Genomic DNA, 22,368 nt, shown 5'->3' with positions numbered 1-22,368 from the left:
CTGTGTCCTTACCCAAGAGCGGTTGTCCATTTTCTTCAATCACATAAAAGGTAACATCGCGTAAGGAATTGTCACTACCACAAACAGTCACTTGTGCCGTAAAACATCCAGCTACGGTCAATGAATTGCGACTCCCATACCCATATAATTTCATGTTGGTCAGTTGTGAGGTACAGCTGATTTTCTGTTCCTTCAAATGTTCCCATAGGCGTCGATCAATGATATTAACAGAAGCACCGGAATCAGTGATAGCTGAGTAACTTCAATGTCGATCTTACTGTCTTTGTTACCAATAGTGTCCGAAACTGTAAAAACATAGTCATATTTCTCCAGTTCTTCAGGATGCTCAGTCGGGGTATCATTCACTTGCTTTACATAACTCCGTTTCTCTTTGTTTTTTTCCTTTTAAGTCCTTGGAATGTGTTTTACTCCTGCACCATTGAGCAAAATGACCTTCCTTCTTACAGGTATGACATTTTTTTCCTTTTGCGGGGCAATCTGCACTTCCATGACAATGTCCCACTCTACCACATGCCCAACATGTCTTCTTTTGTGAATGAGCTGTCGATTTCTTCGCTCTAACTCGGTTTATCGATGCACCATGACCTTGATCACCTGTAGTTGTTCCCTCCTGAGAATTCCATTTTGGATAGCATCAGCTTGCTTGTCTGCAAATTCCATTGTCTGTGCTAATTTTATCACATCGTCCAGTTTTACGTCAGCGCGTTCCAGTAATTTCCTACGAAGTCTATGTGACGTACATTTTTCAATCAACTGATCACGTATCATTTCACTTTCATCAGCAAAATTACAATATTGTGCTTTCTGCGTGAGTCTTGTAATATATTTGTCAATCGATTCACCCTGTAGTTCTCATAGATGAAATTTTCATAGTAACGTTTGTATGCGGTGTAAAATGTTCACAAGTTTTTTCACAGCAACTTTGAACACATTGTTCATTTCAGTTATTTTCTGGTTTTCGAGACCGATGAAAATATGATGACGATGCATGGTGTAACATAAGTGATTCAACTGTTTCGTAGAGATTCTAAAAAGTTGGACTGCAGCCATTTTTCCACCGGAAGATGCTGTTGAAGACATGAATCAGATATACACCATTCCTGCTTCAGGATCGAAGGACAATAAATGTCCCCTTAGTTTATATCAAGATCAGATAACGATGCAGAATATTTATCATTTCCAACAATATTTTGTGGAAAGGGAAGATTACAAGAATGATGAAAGACAGTAACTGATATATATGCAGATATAGCTAAATGGGAATTGAGAAGTATTGACAGACGTGCAGCCCAGTCTGTTCCAAATTTGTTTTTTAAGTTGAAAAAAATACAAATGAAACAAGTTACAGATAAATGCAACCTGGCTCTTCGGAAATGCAAAACCAAAGGAAGATCTATCACAGCAAATGAAATTAAAAATCCTGAACATGTGAATAGCCTTGTTAGACATGATGAAGGTTTTTTTGTGTTTAGACAGTTACGAAATTCACCTGCATATCTTGAAACAAGAAAAAAGGATGTATTTGCAATGATAAGACAATTGGGTTTACCAACATGGTTTATGTCTCTGTCTGCTGCAGATACAAGATGGAATGATCTCATTAGAGCACTTGGAGTGTTAAATGATGGAAAGGAATACACTGATGAAGAAATCGACAACATGACTTGGTTTGAAAAATCAAAACTAGTACAGAAGGATCCTATTACATGCACTAGATACTTTGATCATAGATTCCGTATGTTCATGAATTCAGTATTGAGAAGTGACCACCATCCAATTGGTGTTGTGAAAGACTTCTTTTATAGAATTGAATTTCAGCAAAGAGGATCACCACATGTTCATATGATTGTTTGGATAGAAAATGCACCAAAATATCATGAAAATAATGAACAAGAGATAGTGAATTATGTAGACAATTACTTGAAATGTGAAAAGAATGAAGATGATTTGACTGGCTTACAAGTACACAAACATTCACAAACATGTAAAAAGAGAAGTAAAGCTGTATGCAGATTTGGTTTTCCCCTTCCTCCTCTTGAAAAGACCTTGATTTTGGAGCCACTTGAATGTGAGGTTGACAAATATAGGAAAATGTATGATGAGATTCAAAAACAGTTAAATGATATGAAAAATGGATGCGATTTGTCCTACAAGGAACTCCTAAGCACTGTGTTAAAGATATCTGAGGAAGATTACATTAAATGCATTAGAAGTTCACTGAGAGGTCCAAAGGTTTTTCTACAGAGAAAGCCATGTGATATGAGGGTAAACTCTTACAACAGTGTAGTTCTTGATGCTTGGAGAGCTAACATCGATATACAGTATATTTTGGACCCATATGCTTGTGCTATGTACATTGTTTCTTACATAAGTAAATCTCAAAGAGGGATGAGTGATTTACTAAGCAGAGCAGCAAAGGAAGCTAGAGAAGGAAATCTTGACATTAAAAGACAGGTGCGCCACATTGGAAACCATTTTCTCAACAGTGTTGAAGTTGGAGCACAGGAAGCAGCATATTTAGTGTTACAAATGCCAATGACAAAAGCATCAAGAGATGTAGTTTTTATCAACACAAGTCCATCAGATGACCGAGTAATTCTCATCAAAACAGATGCAGAATTAGAAAAATTGACACCAAATTCTACAGATGTGGAATGTAGCAATATAATTAAACGGTATGCAAAACGCCCAAAACAGCTTGAAAACTGGTGTTTAGCTGATTATGTATCACAACTAGATGTTGTATTCCCAAAAGATGATGAAAAGGAGTTGATTGAAAAGGAAGTGAATGATGATGATGATAAGAACAATATGTCAAATGATGAGGAAGAGAATGATTCAGATCTTGACTTTGGTGAAAGTGATACACTTGTTACTTTGAGAAACGGCATAAAAATTAGACGACGAAAAGTGCCAAGGGTAATTAGATATGTGCGTTTTAATATCAAAACGGATGCAGAAAACTACTACAGAGAAAAACTTATGTTATTTTTGCCTTGGAGAGATGAATCAGTTGATCTAATATCTGGAACGGACTCATTTGAGAAATCCTTTAATCGTAGGAAATCCTTTTTAACAAACAAAGTCAAGGAATATGAATACAATGCTGAACAGCTTGATGCAGCTCTGCAAATGGCAAGTGAGGATTTTTCAGAAGCTTATGATGAATTGGCACCAAATGCTCAACAAACAGAAGGAGAGGATGAAAATGAAGGATCTCGTGAATCTGAGAACTTTGTCCCATTTAATCCTGAGAGACCAGTTGAACAAAGACAGTATGATTTAGGTTCTGATATAGGCATTCCATCAACAAGACAAATAACAGAAGACAGTTCTGTTAGATTATCAGACAGTGAATACTTGCAACTTTTAGGAAGTCTAAATGTAAAGCAGCGGGAATTTTTTAATCATGTTGTGCAGTGGGTCAAAACAAAGAAAGAACCTATTTATACATTTTTATCTGGAGGTGCTGGTGTTGGCAAATCTGTTTTGATAAGGGCACTTTATCAAGCTCTGCACAGATACCTATGTTCCACAGAAGGTGAAAATCCAGATGACATAAGAATACTTCTGTGTGCTTATACTGGCAAGGCGGCATACAACATTGGAGGAGCAACTATAGCATCTGCTTTCCATCAAAAAATTAATCAAAGTCAACAAAGTTTGCACTCTGACGAATTGAACACTTTTCGTACAAAGTACCAAAACCTGAAAGTAATCATTATTGATGAGATATCAATGGTGGGAAACAGATCATTAGCACTCATTGACAGTCGTCTACAACTTCTCACAGGCATCAAGAAACCATTTGGTGGTATAAGTATCATTGCTGTTGGTGATTTTTTTCCAACTTAAGCCTGTGATGGACCGTTGGATCTTTCAGGATTTAAATCATGATGCCCAAGTTCTTGCAAGCAATCTTTGGAAGGAGCATTTTTCTATTTTTGAGTTGGACGAAATCATGCGCCAAAAAGATGATATTGAGTTCGCTCAACTTCTGAATCGCCTTCGTTACAATGCAATGACAGCAGAAGATATGAATGTGATACACAGATGCATGATAACAGAAACAAGTGACAATTATCCACATCATGCTCCTCATCTCTTTACACAGAATTCTAAAGTAGACGCATACAACAATCAGTTGATTGAAAATCTTGGAGGGGAAAAGGTCACAGTGAATTCAGTTGATTCTGTTATTAAAGATTATTCAAAAGAAGTTAAGGAAAAACTGCTAAGATCTCTTCTTAAAGCAGATGATGTAAGCAAAACTGCCAATTTGATGCAAAATTTGATTCTTGCTGTTGGGATGATATATGATATCTCAGTCAATGTTGATGTATCTGATGGTTTGACAAATGGTTCATCATGTAAAGTGCAATTAATTGAAAGGAGAATGGAAGGTATATCAAGGCCAAGCATAGTTTGGGTGGAATTTTTTGACTCTGGAATTGGAAAAACTACTCGAAGGAAATACAGACATTTATTTCATGATGGAATTTCTGAGAACTGGACACCAATTTTTGAAGTTCAACGGTCTTTTCTTTTGAATTACAATACTTTTCAGAGAATCCAATTTCCATTACGGCCAGCTGCAGGAAAAACAATTCATAAAGCCCAAGGTTGCACAGTTGATGAAATTGTAATTGATATGTCTCAAACAAAAGTGAGAAAAATTCCCCACATCCACTATGTAGCACTTAGTCGGGTAAGGTCAGTAGATCATCTGCATATTCTAAACTTCAATGAGCAGGCATTATCTATGGATGAACAAGTCGTAGATGAAATGGAGAGAATGAAAAAAGAGGTGCCACTCCAACTTTGTTATGTCCCAATATACCAGGTTGATTTGCATCATTTAAAGATTGCTTTTAACAATTGTAGATCTCTTCACAAACACTTTCCACAAATTCAAAATGAGCCAAACATTCTTGCTTCAGATGTAGTTGGATTCTCAGAGACAAGATTAACTAGTGCAGATGTGGAAAATTATCAACTTCAGGGATACACAGCAATATTTAACCATGAGACTTTAGATAGTTCTGATAGACGTCCACATCATGGAACAGCACTGTATGTGAAAGACATTTACAAGACAACTTGCATCTCAAAGGTAAACAATGGTCCCATAGAGTTTATTAAGGCAAACATACTGTTAAACCATAATAGAGATGTACAAGTCATAGTTATTTACAAATATCCATCTTGTTCTTTGGAAAATTTCAAACATCACGTGGAAATGCATATAAAGCCTTTGATTGATGATCAGAAAGACTTGGTATTCTTGGGAGATTTTAATTTTGATTTGTTTGCTGGGCATGCAGACTTTTTAACATTTATGGAAAAAGGCTTTAACTGTCAACAAATTGTAAGTAAGACTACTCATGACTCCGGTTCGAAGCTTGATTTGATTTTTACAAATATATCCCCATGTGAAACAGATGTGATTGAAGCATATTGGTCTGATCATAAAGTAGTGTTTTGTGCATTTGATATGACTAGTTTCCATTAAATATGATGGGGCTCCTAAATAAAAACACGGCAGAGGGAGAAGCAAAACAGTGCCCCCTCCCTCACCCCATTTTTTCCAGTCATACCCCACAAAGTTTGGGGTATACACTGGAATCACCATGTCCATCTGCTTGTTTGGGTGTACACTGGTATCATCATGTCTGCCTGTGAATCTCTTCATAGCCATTTTTGTCCAGCATTTATTTCTATGAGATATTGTTTGGACATTTTTAAATTGAGAAATTTCGTACGCTTATATATAATACAAACTAATTTATAGCTTGTGATAAAAAATGTGCTTGTGTCTTGATACTGTACCAATTTCATTTTAAGCATTGTCATGACCATCACATTTTGATATGCTTTATTTGTCACAGTCATGATAATGTTTTTAATCAACACTAAGATTGTTAAGTTTATTATCATCTTCAACTAATTACATTTTTACATGACTTACACAAGATGATATTTTCCTGTTCTTAAAGCTGTTTTAAATCTACTTTTTAAATTACACTGTATATAGTTTCCCCATCGGTATATTAGTCCTATTTGGCTGCAATACAGTATCAAGCATTTGAAAATTTAAAGATTTTTTTTTTTTACAAAATGTTTTACAATATGCATTTTAGATGGAACATTTCACTTAAAATAATCTGGCTGTTCTTTAATTTGCATCAGTACTTATTGTATATTTTTATGCAAAACACTACTCCATCTCAATAACACTTGGTAACATTAGTAGACTATGCTAAGATGCATAATTCTCAGTTTTACAATTGCATATGTCATGGCCACCAAATGCAGAATTTTTTTATTTTCCAAAATATTCACTCCCCCTTTACCTTAAGTTGGTATGAAATGAATTTTTACATTAATAGTATATACCTTTCTTTATTGTATGTAGAGCTTCAGTATTGTCAGAGACTTCTGTTTTTGTTTTTTTTTTTTAATGAAAAGATCATCTTTCTATGTTAAAACTTTGCTTAAATTAAACTTACTGTTTCAATTCTTGGCTTATTTCTGCATATTTCCAATGGTTATATTTGTATTGCTGAATATCTGGATTTTTTTTAATTTGGAGGTATATTATTCTGATATTTTGTTGTCTTTTAGTGACTTTAAAAGATGTAACCCAAATCAGAACTTAAAAGTTAGTGTTTCTCTATGTGGGATAAAATTTGACATATATTGCTGTATTTTTACTTTAATTTCAGTCAGCAGTTTATTGCCTTGTTTTCATATAGAATAGGAAATATGAATTGTTGATAAAACAATGATATCCACTTCTTGTTGCAAAATGTCCATTCCATTTGATGTAATAATATCATACTTGTATACTTTAATTCATATATTCCATCTTTTAAACAAGACTATATATAATGAATTGTGTGGTATAGATTTTATACTGAAATTACAATCAAGGATCATCATGATTATAATAGTAACATTGAAGGAGACTCTTACTGGAATTTAAATTTTCACACTTTTGACTCGTGCATGGTAGTGACATCATTTGGACTGTGCCATTGGCTGTAATTTTGACACTGCTACAAGCTAGCTGTAGTTCGGACATTGCCATAAGCTAGCTGTGACACTATATAATAGCCATGTGATTTTGACATTTCTCAGACATATGGCTTCTGTGATTTTAGAAGTCAGGATCTCTTCATTTATGGACTTTTAACTTAAGCTCAGATGTGTTTGAATGTTTATTCATGTCATAATGCTAGTCAACTTTTTAAAAATTATATATATCATAAAACTGAAATATAAACTATCTAAGACTGATATTATACTTTAATTTTATATTTTTTGTATAGTTATTTTTTGTTTTGGAAAAACATGCTTCTTTAAAATAACATGTGTAAATGAATTACAATGCTTGTAGTAGTCATCAACACAGCAGATATAATAATTATTTGTGAAACCTCACATTCAGTATATATTCTAATGAGTTTATTAAAAAGTTCTGTGTATTCTATCATGGATTGTGTGGAATTTTATGATTATGAAGTAAAATGTGACTGCCATTATATGAACTTCAAAGCCTATAATAAGTGTCATTTACAGGTAAGTATGGAAAGAGGGGGTCAATGGCCAGCCCGTAAAGGGAGGTAAACCTACCTCTTTAAGAAATATATTGAAAAAAATACACTGTACTATCAAAATATTATATAACATGATATATCATTTGAATTACAAATATTTTTTCCAATAGAGAAAAAAAGTTCTCTTTTCATTATCCAACAATATTGCATGAATCTGAGGTTAGAAATTTTGATTTGTGATATTAAAATGTTTTTTTTCCTTTCTAATTCACTCACATAATCTTTCCTTTTTTCGATTTTCATTGGAAAAGATTATTTATTTGAACTGGTGATTATTTTCTTCTTGTAAACAACAATTAAGAAATATTTATATTATGACTGTATTGTTAAAATTTTTGATGCTGTTTTATTTTTCATTAAACATTCATTCTCAAGTTTATAAATCCAATTTTTAATCTGTACTAATATACATGCATGTGTAACATTTTACTTCTAATAATACAAAAGATTTGTTATAATTCTTGAAATCAAATAAAATTCTAAATACAGCCTTAAAACTGCAATTCTTTTTATTGATGTGAGCATAAAAAATGAATATAATTATATACAATCATTTTATGAAACTTGTGACAGTCTTGAGAAATGAGAACATATTTTAACAATAGCGTGTTAAAAGCCTCTGTACTTAAATGCAATTAAGTAAACGCGAGATGGTTCATTTGGAATTGTAGCATTCCCCTCTTATATGGATTTAATTTACTAAAGAGGCCACAAATCTAATCTATAATTTACCCTTGGTAAACATATTCAAGGGGGAAAAGTGCCTTATTTGTTTCATCCTCTGAAGAATAATTGGGCCGAGGTGGTTCAGGTGAGCGTTGTGGCCCATGGGCCTCTTGTCTTAAATTAGTGTTAAGCTCAGTTATAAACATACCATTCAAGATGGTGTTATCAAACTCCACATGTTGATACAAACTTGCACGGATGATGCATCTAGGAATGGACACTATCATACTTGCTTCGGATGCTGGATCTGACCTACATTTTCCGGATGAGTGACAAAGTTAAAGTTTTTGGAGCAGGTCTATTCCTAAGGAACTTTAAGCCCTACTTGGAACAAACTTGCATGAATGATGCATCTAGGGATGGACACAACCAGACTTGCTTCGGATGCTGGATTTGACATATATTTTCATTCCCAAGTAACTGTAAGCCCTACCTGAACCAAACTTGCATGGATGATGCATCTAGAGATGGACACTTCCAGACTTGCTTCGGATTCTGAATCTGACCTACAAATTTCATTCCCAAGTAACTATAAGCCCTGCCTGAACCAAACTTGCATGGATGATGCATCTAGAGATGGACACTAGCAGACTGCTTCAGATGCTGGATCTGACCTACATTTTCATTCCCAAGTATCTTTAAGCCCTGCCTGAACCAAACTTGCATGGATGATGCAGCTAGGGATGGACACTACCAGACTTGCTTCGGATGCTGGATCTGACCTATATATTCATTCCCAAGTAACTATTAGCTCTACCTGAACCAAACTTGCATGGATGATGCAGCTTTGGATGGACACTACCAGACTTGCTTCGGATGCTGGATCTGACCTACATTTTTATTCCCAAGTAACTATACGCCCTGCCTGAACCAAACTGATCAAATTTTATACACATACAAATTTTCATGTTGCTTTACTAATATATCCTCGGCGGAGCATTCATGTCCTATGGACATATTTCTAGTTTATTTATACGTTGGAAACTTTCAGTCTTTTTGATCATCAGACATTGTCTGTTGATACATCTTGGGTCCTCTTCAATTAAAAAGTAGGTCAACTTGACATACCTGTGAAATGTCTGCGCTATATATATATATATATATATATATATATATATATATATATAGAAAGCACAAAGAAATTCACTTTTACATGGATACCCACTTCCGCCCCAGCCCGGGGTTGAACTCTTGACCTTCGGAATCTGTCTCCTAGCAGTGCAGGAACAGCGCGCTAGACCGCTCGGCTATCTAGGCAAGTTAAAAACTTGCTTTCGATGCCGATGGAATTCTCGCGGCGCTGTCCTACACTACACGGTCATTGAGAATAGAAGTGAGATACAGTTATTTAAACATTAGTTTTAACAGAGGATTGTTACCAATACATGTTGTAATGAAATTAATTATTATTTATAAAGCACAATTTACAACAACTCTTAAACATCGAAAGCAAGTTTTTAACTTGCCTAGATAGCCGAGCGGTCTAGCGCGCTGTTCCTGCACTGCTAGGAGACAGATTCCGAAGGTCGAGAGTTCAACCCCGGGCTGGGGCGGAAGTGGGTATCCATGTAAAAGTGAATTTCTTTGTGCTTTCTATATTAATATTTCTTCACTTAGGGCAGTTATGTTAGTTTAAGAGTTGTTGTAAATTGTGCTTTATATATATATATATATATATATATATATATATATATATATATATATATATATATATATATATATATATATATATCCCTATAGGATATATAGGAACTTACTGGCTTACAGTCAGCAAACTTTGTATGTTGATACTTTTTGGGTTTTTAGCTCACCTGATCACCCGTCGTCCGTCCATCCGTCCGTCCGTCTGTAAACTTTTCACATTTTCAACTTCTTCTCAAGAACCACTAAGCCAATTTTAACAATCTTGGTACAAAGCATCCTTGGGTGAAGGTGAATTTCTATTGTTAAAATGAAGGGCCAAGACCCCTTCCAAGGGGAGATAATCACGAAAATACAAAAATAGGGTGGGGTCATTAAAAAAGCTTCTTCTCAAGAAACACTGGGCCAGAAAAGCTGAAACTTATATGAAAGCATCCTGGGGTACTGTAGATTCTAAATTGTTCAAGTCATGACCCCCGGGGGTAGGGCGGGGCCAAAAAAGGGAATCCAAGTTTTACATAGAAATATATATTGGAAAAAACTTTAAAAATCTTCTTCTCAAGAACCACTGGGCTAGAAAAGCTGAAACTTACATTATGTGGAAGCATCCTGGGGTAGAGTAGTTTCTAAATTGATCAAATCATGACCCCCGGGGTAGGGCGGAGCCACAATAGGGAATCTAAGTTTTACATAGAAATATAAAGGGGAAGTTTTTGAAAATCTTCTTCTCAAGAACCATTGGGGCAGAAAATCTGAAACTTATGTGAAAGCATCTTTGGGTAGTGTAGATTATAAATTGTCCATATCATGACCCCTGGTGGAAGGGCGTGGTCACAATTTGTATTACAAGGGGGGGATCTGTTGAAGAACAGCATGGCCAAAGTTTCTCATGTGAGCGATGTGGCCCATGGGCCTCTTGTTAAAGAACGTATACTAAAAAGGATGTCACTGTCACCATCTTTTGAAATTTTATAGCTACATTTACATGTCTCAGGTACTAACTGGCTTAGAGTCATCTACTTCTTTTAGCTCACCTGAGCCGAATGTTCAAGTGAGCTTTTCTGATCACATCTTGTCCGTTGTCCGTCTGTCTGTCCGTCTAGCTGTCCTCTGTCTAGCTGTCTGTCCGTCCGTCTGTCTGTTAACTTTTCACATTTTCAACTATTTCTCAAGAACCACTAGGCCAATTTTAACCAAACATCGTACAAAGCATCCTTGGATGAAGGGAAATTTAAATTGTTAAAATCAAGGACCAAGTCCCCTTCCAAGAGGAGATACTCAAGAAAAAACTAAAATAGGGTACGGTCATTAAAATATCTTTTTCTCAAGAACCACTAGGCCAGAAAAGCTGAAACTTATATGGAAGTATCCTGGGGTAGAGTAGATTCTAAATTGTTCAAATCATGACCCCCGGGGGTTGGGCGGGGCCACAATAGGGAATCCAAGTTTTACATAGAAATATATTGGAAAAAACTTTAAAATCTTCTTATCAAGAACCACTGAGCCAGAAAAACTGAAACTTATGTGGAAGCATCTTGAAATAGTGTAGATTCTAAATCATTCAAATAATTACCCTCGGGGATAGGGCGGGGCCACAATAGGGAATTCAAGTTTAACATAGAAATAAATAGGGGGAAAAAAATTTAAAGATATTATTCTCAAGAAGCATTGGGCCAGAAAAGCTGAAACTTATGTGGAAGTATCTTGGGGTAGTGTAGATTCTAAATTGTCCAAATCATGACCCCAGTGGGTAGGTAGGGCAGGGTCCCAATTGGTATTACAAAGGGGGGAAATCTGTTATAGAACAGCATGGCCAAAGTTTCTCAGTGCGCGATGTGGCCCATGGGCCTCTTGTTTAATTCCATAAATGTAATTTTTGCATTTGAATTAACTACTTTTATATTTAAATTTGAATGAACAACAACAACCAGTCCCAATCAACCCCATATCCACCCCTTAAATTGTGTAAATAAAAATTTTTAAAAATGAATAAGTTATGAAACCCTTTTGCCAGAGGATGATCTGCTTGGTGGAGTACTTGTTAGAATTAAATGTTTTAAATTGTATGTATTAAATGATCAAACTTTAATCATATTTTTCAGTGTATGAGAATTCAGAAGGCTTTGCTCTCGAACAAAAACCCGATAATAATGTTTACTCAAACGCCACAGATGAAGGTCATTCAAAGGAAAAAGAAAAGCCAAGAGGTTACAAAGTAAGTTTAGATAAGATCAGAGTATTTTGTAGCAAAGTTTTCTATTTATTAGGCCACAACAATAAAAAATTTTGTTCGTCAGACTCTCACGCTAGTATTTAAACAAAGCCATACAAATAATATTAATTTAAATTTCCCTGCACCATAGGAATTCTGTGCTGTTTCTTGTTTCATTTCAGCTCTATTTTTCGTTCTCTTAATCTACTTTCTCTGCAAATCAGAAAAAATAATTCTCCCCTTTAATTTCTTTACGCCCCGCCTCAAAATTTTGCCTACAATAAAGAAATACTATTATTATTTGACCGCTATCCCGCTCGTACTTTTTCATTCAATGTCCGACGAACAAGAAATTAAATTGATGTGGCCTTAAAATTGCTAAATCATACTCGGTTGAATTGCTGAATAATACTCATTCTCAGTTTCGTACTCAGTATATACGATATGGCCTGTCAGCACACGAAGAAAATCCGGAAAAATTTACATTTATTACAGTTTCATCTACATTTATGGTTTTAGTAATATGTAAAACATCACACTCAAATTTAAATCAGAAGAAAACAGAATAAAAATCTTGGTAACATGTCAAATTTTCATATAAATAGCATCAGCTGGGACCGAGGATTGGTGTCGCAATTTTCAATGTATTGAGTTTGCTCGAATTACATTGTTAAATGCGTAAGCGGAGCCCGGTGATGTAATTATTTGTTTTGAATGTTTTTTTTTTCTACATTAGAGACGGGAAAAATAGTACAGAAGTGACATTACAAATTGAATCTTTATTTAAAGAAATTGTTTTTAAATTGTATAAGTTTCAAGGTTACATTTCACCTCCATACCAAAACTAGTCACGCACAGAAGTAGAGTAATGTTACTTAAAAGGAGACAGTGGGGAACGTTATGAGCCACGATCGACGTTAAACATTGTGCATTCTCTGTTGCCTACAATGAACAGCGATCTTTCGAATGAATTTCAACTAAAATTTGAATATAACAAATATATCGATAGTACCGAATTTTAATGAGTCTCTCGGTCAATAGTGTTTTTCACTGTAAAAATAATAATTGTATGCTTAAGAGTTGCCTGATAAGCACGTGAGGAAGAACTTGAAAAATTACCACGACGTTGTAAAAGACGTAAATTGCGCTTGCTTTCGTGCGCGGATGTACACTTTTATGCTTTCTCTATTTTAACAACATTTTCTTATTAAATGTGATATCATCATGAAACTTAAAATGCATGATCATAAAATATTGCGTTTTACTATAACAAGAAAAAAAATATATTGAGAAAAGAGAAACTAAACTTTATTCCCTGTCTACGACTTTTTGGATCAATCTTTGTATGTTTCATTTTTGAAGTGAAGTTAGGTTGACAAGTATAGAAAAACGTAATTAGAAATAAGCATCAACAACATTTCGAAAGATTTTTTTTAATTTGGAAATGTTTTATTATACTCTGAGGGAAAATAAATCCAGAATTATGGCTTGAAGGCCTAATTTTTTTTCCTACTGTAAGGATTACCTGAATAGGTTGAATGGTTATAGCAGTACTGGTGTTTTTAATGGTTTTTTTCGCAAATCTATAAGTCATGTTCATCTTAAATGAAAATACATTGTAAGGGAAATCGAATTGTTCATGATGAAAGCCATTATTGGTACATGAAAAAATATTGATTGTGACACATCTCCCCGACTCAAGAAAGTTGAACTGACTTTTGAAAAAAGCCACAGTCAGTATTATTTTAATTCACTAAACATACATACTACTTCTAGTATACACTACAGCCACAGGAGTTCGCGTACCTATCGATTTTACTGAAATTTTCATAAAATACGTAATACCTATAATAATTATTTCTATAGGTATTCCGTTGTTTTTTTTTTAGGTTTACTGAAAAATTCGGTAAAATTGATAAATACGTGAATTCCTGTGATACAACACTACATTTCCAGAAGCTCCGATGTTTTCAGAACTTTTGATCAAAATGAAACTACACTTAAAGAGCTGAACAGTACATACACTTGGCATACGTTTTGTACTTTGACTTTCACGAGATTGGTTGATACATTGTTTCAAGTGGATTTCCTTTTTGTTCAAATATTTGCAGTATTCTTGAACTGCCAACATTTGTGCACAGAACTTCTTTTCATTTGTTTAGATTGAGTAATGTACATGTATCTAATACATATTAGAAATTTATTGCTTGCGCAATACCAATTCTCAAACTGGATCAAAAACGTTCAGAATTGTCACTTATCGACATCACTTGAACCGGACACTAAGCTAAAAGGGCATTGGAGTGCACTAGTAACTCGATCAACTATGTTTTGAGGCCTGTCTTGACAAAGAGTGAAATTATATCCTCACAAGAATTAGAAATTATTTGGTCGGGGGGGGGGGATAAAAGAGAACAGACTGATCGGGCAAATCAATTTGATTAATGTACTGTGAATTATTGGTCAAAATTAAATTGATATTGATTTTGGTAACTTTCGATTGAAGATGCCTTGGAATGTTACACAGCAATACCGGAAAACATTCAAATTTTATCGTTCATCCTTTATTTCTATTCCCTCCCAGTATATTATTACATGCAAGTACTTCAAGAAGGACTTTTAAGGGAAACCCCATCCACCCGCCACCTATACATCCCCAAAATCTGTTTGACTAGTAACCTCTTTTATACATCTGTTGTGAATATATTTATTTTTTAAATATGTCTGCAGGGAAAAAAAAACATTGATAAAGGTACTCAAAAACCTTTAAACAGATGTATAAGAAACTGAACGTGTGTTTTAGGGAACTCCTAGACATGCATTTTAAATAAAATATGACTCGGTAATACTATTTTAATTGTAGAATCAAGATGGTTTGTTATACGTTGAAGTGAAGTTTGATGCCAAGTCAGAAAATGGAAAACCAATCATTCATGGAGAGGAGGAAAAGACCGATTATGCCACCGTAGAATTCCCTTATCCATCCACCTCACATGCTGCAGCAAGCAGTGATAAAGAAACAAAATGACTTAAATGATGATTCAACAAATTAATAAATTTAAAAAAGAATGCCAAACATAAAACTCCTATAAAAATGTTTCCAACATATTTTTATACTGATAACACAACGAAAAGGAATCTTAAAGTTTTTATTTTTATATATTGATAATGTTTTTCTTTCTTTCGATTTAATTATACATGTATATTCGTTGTAAGCTTAGGTGGCTACATGATCATGTTTCTGATCAGAAGTTTTCCAACGTCTATCTGTTTGACTTTTTATTGATCTTCCATCAAACTTGAAACATTTTCAATTTCTTTTCCAGAACTTAAAACAATTCATTCAAACATGCAGAAAATTCAAAGCTGTTTATATAATCGGTTAAAACCTTTTCTATGGTGATAATAAGAAAATTGTAAAATGTGAAGATATTCTTTATGGCAATATGAGCTACAAATTTGAAGTCGGAATATATTGTTGCAAAATTGTAATAAACTACATGTATTTCATTGACAGAAAAAAAAACATATTGGTACTTGTTCATATTTGTGATGAAAGACCCATATTTAAGCTTTCATTGAAGCAATATTACATTATTGCCATCCTGTACAATATATATAATTTTTTATTATTATTTTTATACTAAACATTAAACTCTTCTGAAATCTTACTTCTAAAAAACTGTTATTGTCCAATTAATCATAAAGGCTTAAGTTACAAACGGCTGTATCAGAATATCAGAATACTAGTATTCTATATTGTAACAGCAAAATAAATTATTGAAATGTAGCGCATATTGCTTTCAGTGTATTATTGTTTTTAAGAACCACTTGACCATAGAAGATGAAGCTAGAGTGAAATTTTTTTTTTAAGTGTAAATTAAAATTTGTTGCAATTAAAATTGTACAGTAGATTCTGAGATGTAAAGAAGAAAGCAATAGCTACTCATGATCAGAGTTATGCAAGTATGTATAAGTATGTATACAAATAAAATTCTTTGTTATAAAATAGGTCATGAATTTTTCAAATTCAAAGGAAACATCCTTTTTAAGAGAAGAAAGTTCAAATATTAACTCGAGTATACAAGAAAAGAAATTAGACAGAAACCAGGAAAATTGAGTATGCAAATTTGTTTTGAATCAAGAAATATATATTTTATTTCAGTTTAAAAGACCAGAAGACTATTTTGTTAGTGTGAAGGTAAATAAGGGAACTCTTCAAGTAAAATTTTTTCACTGTAATAAATGCGAAAGTGTTCTTGCCACGTCTTCAGTTGTGTTACTAAGGTGAGCGTTGACCAATTGTTTGTGTTGAAATGAAATGTTATATTACTCCCAGTTATCTCATTTTTTTTATTTCTTTAATTCATATGTGATTTGAACGTATTGTATTCAGTTTGTTATATAATTATGATATTCTTTTTTTAAGTTTGTTTATCGTAGTGTTTCTAATTGCTAAAGATTTAAGATTTTTCATCCCATTTTAACTTTCTTCTATAATCAGATACAAAAAGAGCAAATGTAATGGATAGATTCTTTGCCTGTCCATTAACAATTACAAACGTATACTCTTTAACAATTTTAGTCTAATTTCAATACATCTTTGTATGCAAGTACACGCAGAAGTACAGTCAGAAAGAAATACTAGCATGCAAAGTTTGTGCTATACTAATCAATTTTGGAGTTAACTCTTCCCTGCTTTAAAAATAAGTTTCAGTGAAATTTTTCTCAACGTATATATTTTCTATCAAACTACGTATTTGCATGAATTGTGGTCATGAAAATTAAAAATACACATTTCTTTGATTATCTTTCAAAACACTTCCTCAATTTTAATTAAAACTTTTATACAAAGAAAACATGTAGGTTAAATTCTCTGTAACGATTATTGAATTCATCAAAGAAAAATTAAACAAGATTGAGGATGGTTAATTACAGTATATGTACAATTTGAAGTATCACAAATCTTTATTGATTCCTGTTGATGTGTTTTTATCGATATTTTTCAACATATAGCGAAAAGAAAACGCGATCGTTTTTCAATTAGCTCTAGTTTAGTCTTTGTTTTCCCATTAATTGCTGATATCCATTTTTTGTGATTTAAACAATCAAAAATATGTTGAATGTAATAACTGTTGTTTTTTTCACATCCAGTTTTTGATTGCATAAATATGATTAATCAAATTCAGTATGCTTCATATACTAGTAGTCAAGTTATTGAATGAAATTTGTATAATGACCGCTTTTCATTTTTATTAAATTTGAATATTTTACTATTATTTTTTTCTGATTTTTTTTTTTTTTGAATACACACTGTATACAAAGTGCTAATCGAAAATCTACTTGATCTGGATCACTAGCTATTTTTGTTTGGATCATTCGAAGTTTCTGTCTGCACATTTAGACAAAAAATATCTTTTATATACGTTTTCTTACTAATAATACAACTACTACAACCAATATGAGTCTTCTTCTTGGTATATTTAAAGATTATCCTCTTTTTGTGTTATCTACCCCTCCTTAAACATCGGTAGCACGCGTTTTTCACGCATCTAATAGTCATTTTTCGACTAATCATCCACTTGAATGGACTGTTGACATTATTTCAATAAAACATTTATTGTTATGTTTAATATGAATCTTTATCAAACGTAAGCTATCAAATTTGACCACAAGGTCTTCTTTATATCTTGACAATTACATCAAATATGCACCTACCCAACTTTTCCAGAGCTATTCTAGTTTGCGTAGAAAATCTCCAGAAAGCTATCTTTGTTGTCATGACAGCTATACTTTTTTCGGGTATACATATAGCATATAGGCCTAATGTAATTAGTAAAATAATTTATTAACGTTACATTGTGTTTACAACAGTATTGTACAATATTTTCTTCCCCAGACTCCTCTTACATTTCAACATTGGCCCAGTCCATGAGAGGTCCAAGTGTCATATGCTTTTTATGCTTAGTCAGTGAGTGTGATACATATGTATTTATATAAATTATAGAAAAAAGTAGTGTGGTACTTAGGTACGAAGGAGAGTACACACATACACCTGACGTTACTTATGAGTTATACCCCTACCTTATAACATTCTGAACCTTTCGTGAAAGTATCTTTTTATTTTATTATGGAAACAACTCTTATGACGTTTTTATTTCGTTAATTAATATGTTTAATTCCATTTTTTCCTTCCGGAATGAAGGATGGATCCAGCATAAATTTCTTCTTGAAAGGGGATGGGGTTACATTGATGTCCATAACACTAAAAGATCCCAACACAAAAACTCTACTTAAATTTGTGGTTGGGGAGGGGTCGGCGTAATTGACGGACAATGAAGCTACATTCTTTCATATACATTGTATATTCTCATTTTTCCTATCAACTTTTGACAGTCAATCATCAACAAAAACATACCAAATTAAAAATTTTAATGTCGCTTACCAATTTACTTTAGTAAAATTTTTAACAAATTTAAAGATCGATTTCAACTCTTAGACTTTACATAATTAAACACATGGTTTTGTAAATATTTAATGGTATATATATATATATATATATATATATATATATATATATATATATATATATATATATATATATATATATATATATATATATATATATATATATATATATATATATATATATATATATATATATATATATATATATATATATATATATATATATATATATATATATATATATATATATATATATATATATATATATATATATATATATATATATATATATATATATATATATATATATATATATATATATATATATATATATATATATATATATATATATATATATATATATATATATATCCAATGAAAAAAAGTCAGAAATCACAAATCTCGAAAATCATTTTTACTGTTAGCGCTTTCTGCCTAATGGCTCTTCAGACAGTTAAAAGTTAAATATAAAATTGCTTAGTAACGTTCATAAGCACGACGTCAAGTATTGTCCATTGTGACGTCATAATAACGTTAAAAGGTAGCATTATAATTCGCACCGTTACAATCACTGAGATAAATCAAAAAACATGTAGAAAATAACTTAAGTTAAAACTGAAGTAATTATTTTCTGTTAAGTTTTGGGTTAAATAGTTTAATGAAGTAGTCCTCCTTTGCTACTCTGGATATTTCACAGTCATTGTGCATTTTATAAAATGGAAATAATTTAAATTTCTCTTTCCCACAGGTAGCAAAGTGCTCACTGCACGGCGTATTCCTTACGCTAGGATCCCGAATTTGTTGTTTATGGACTCGCACTCGTGCGTTCAGTTTGCCGGTTTGTCCTATGTAGTTTTCATCACAGGTTGGACAGGTTATGCAGTAAATAACATTTTCTGATAAAGGTCATGTTGGCGTTTGGTGTTAATTTTTTACCACATTTTAAAGTTTTTTCGCTTCCCTCCTCCAGATATTCACATGTTCCACAACGTGGGTCACGGCACTTTCTGACGACTTTGGCATTGTTTGTTGCAAATCTTGCTCTGGTTAGGATTTTCTTCAGATTGGGTGCCTGTCTTCCGCTATTGATAACTTGATACTCCTTGATAATGTCTTTTAGATTCTGAGATTGTTCTAAAATGGGAAAAAATCTCCTGGCTGATCTTAAAATATTGTGGTTGCTTGGATTGTGCGTCACAACAAAAGGGATGTCGTTTTTTTTCACTATCATCCTTGCGGCGAGTGTTTCTTAGTACAGAAGTCGGAATGTTTTTTGATTTTTCAATTCCGGCATTGATAAGATTCTCCGGATAATGTTGTTTTTGGAGATATGATTTAAATTCTTCTAACCTTTTCGAGCGTAAAGTTGTATCGGTTACTATTGTGCATATGCGTCTTGCTATGTTGTATGGAATATTACGCTTAGTATGTGATGGGTGACATGAATAGAAATCCAAATATTGGTGCAAATCTGTTTCTTTGCAGTACAGGTCTGTAATAATTTTGGTATCATCCTTAATTAGAAGGAGGTCCAAAAATGGGAGTTGTCTGTCACTCATCTCCATAGTGAACTGAATTGATTCCTGTAATTGATTTATTACCGTATGGAATTTTTCTAAATCGACTTCAGTTTTATTCCAAAAAATAAAAATATCATCAAGGTACCTTTTCCAGTTTTGGCGAATGTATTGTACAAAAGTTTCGTCAAATATTTCCGGAAGTTTATTATATAGCTTTTCTTCCAAGTAACCCATAACTAGAGTGGCATAAGTTGGGGCCACTTTGGTACCCATAGCTGTGCCCTTGATTTGGAGGTAAAATTGCTCATCAAAATGAAAATGGTTATTTTCTAAAACTACTTGAAGGGCTTCAAGAATAAATTCTTTAGAGAATCTTTCATTCGTTTCTGTTGGATATTTTTCCATCCAAAATTTGACAGCTTCAAGTCCCAAGTAATGTGGGATGTTGGTGTAAAGACTGGATACATCAAAACTTACAAGAAGCGTATTTTGTTGTACTTCCTCTGGAATGTAATTAAGGAAATCCAAATCATCACGGATGAAACTGGGTACTTTTTTGCACAATGGTTTGAGAATCAAATCAAGTAGATTGCTCAGTCTTTGTGTACATGAGGATGGTCCTGCTATTATGGGACGGAGTTTTAAATCCGAGGGTCTCGGAATTTTTATATATGTATTTTCACATCTTTTGATATTTTCCTGGATTTCCTTGGATTTATGAATTTTTGGTAGACCGTAAAAATTGCTGGGTTTAACTTCAAAATGTGTGAGATAATCTATTTCATTTTTAGTAAACTCAACAGCAATTTTTTCGTAAGCCGTTCAATTCTACGCATTGTTTGGCGGTCTCCATTTTGGTCAAGTTTTTTATAAAACTGATCATCTTGAAGTTGACTTATTACCATTTCCTTGTAATGGTCTCAATCCATTATAACTATTGCACCTCCTTTGTCCGCTTCTTTAATAATGATGGACGAATCTTCACTCAAATCTTTTAAAGCATCCTGTTCCTTTCTTGAAATGTTTGATTTCACATTGGTTTCCGCTAAATTAGTATCACGTTGTGGAACATGTGAATATCTGGAGGAGGGAAGCGAAAAAACTTTAAAATGTGGTAAAAAATTAACACCAAACGCCAACATGACCTGTAAATCAGAAAATGTTATTTACTGCATAACCTGTCCAACCTGTGATGAAAACTACATAGGACAAACCGGCAAACTGAACGCACGAGTGCGAGTCCATAAACAACGAATTCGGGATCCTAGCGTAAGGAATACGCCGTGCAGTGAGCACTTTGCTACCTGTGGGAAAGAGAAATTTAAATTATTTCCATTTTATAAAATGCACAATGACTGTGAAATATCCAGAGTAGCAAAGGAGGACTTACTTCATTAAACTATTTAACCCAAAACTTAACAGAAAATAATTACTTCAGTTTTAACTTAAGTTATTTTCTACATGTTTTTTGATTTATCTCAGTGATTGTAACGGTGCGAATTATAATGCTACCTTTTAACGTTATTATGACGTCACAATGGACAATACTTGACGTCGTGCTTATGAACGTTACTAAGCAATTTTATATTTAACTTTTAACTGTCTGAAGAGCCATTAGGCAGAAAGCGCTAACAGTAAAAATGATTTTCGAGATTTGTGATTTCTGACTTTTTTTCATTGGATATATTTTACTGTACCAAAACACTGGATTTTTCTTAAATTATATATATATATATATATATATATATATATATATATATATATATATATATATATATATATATATATATATATATATATATATATGCATTCAAAGTTTTGATATGAAAATATAATGATAAAAACACAGTCAACCTCAAATCTTAATGCCGCTTCATTCATTTACAAATTTCAATTCAGCCAAATAAGCGTTAAGAAGAAATTGCATGGAATATTGAAAACATTTTCATGTAATAAAAAGAAAACAAACGGTTACAACATTTCTCGAAGAAATGCATGGATCTTTTTTCATAGAAATCATAGCATATCCCTGAAAATCAATTAAATTTTGTAAGTATATACTTTTATCGTAGACTGACTGTTAAGAGTTTGTGTTTCTTGGGGAGGGGGGCAAAGGTATTTTGAAATGGTTACTTTAATATTCTTACATTTTAGTGAATTT

The 22,368-nt window shown here is 33.0% G+C and overlaps 1 long non-coding RNA gene across 1 annotated transcript in view; it reads left to right on the top strand.

Annotated features, from left to right (window-relative positions):
* Window positions 1-15,520, top strand: part of LOC134234757 (uncharacterized) — a 33,525-nt gene extending 18,005 nt beyond the window's left edge. Inside the window, exons 2-3 of the long non-coding RNA XR_009985257.1 lie at window positions 12,110-12,222; window positions 15,083-15,520. This is a non-coding gene — a long non-coding RNA (uncharacterized LOC134234757). The remainder of the gene's footprint in view (window positions 1-12,109; window positions 12,223-15,082) is intronic.
* The last annotated feature ends 6,848 nt before the right edge of the window (window positions 15,521-22,368 follow it).

The sequence above is a fragment of the Saccostrea cucullata genome, unplaced genomic scaffold, assembly GCF_032062105.1.
Source record: "Saccostrea cucullata isolate Sc308-1 unplaced genomic scaffold, CSIRO_AGI_Scuc_v1 ctg3735, whole genome shotgun sequence".
NCBI lineage: Eukaryota > Metazoa > Mollusca > Bivalvia > Ostreida > Ostreidae > Saccostrea > Saccostrea cuccullata.
This window is presented reverse-complemented; position numbering and strand designations above follow the sequence as displayed.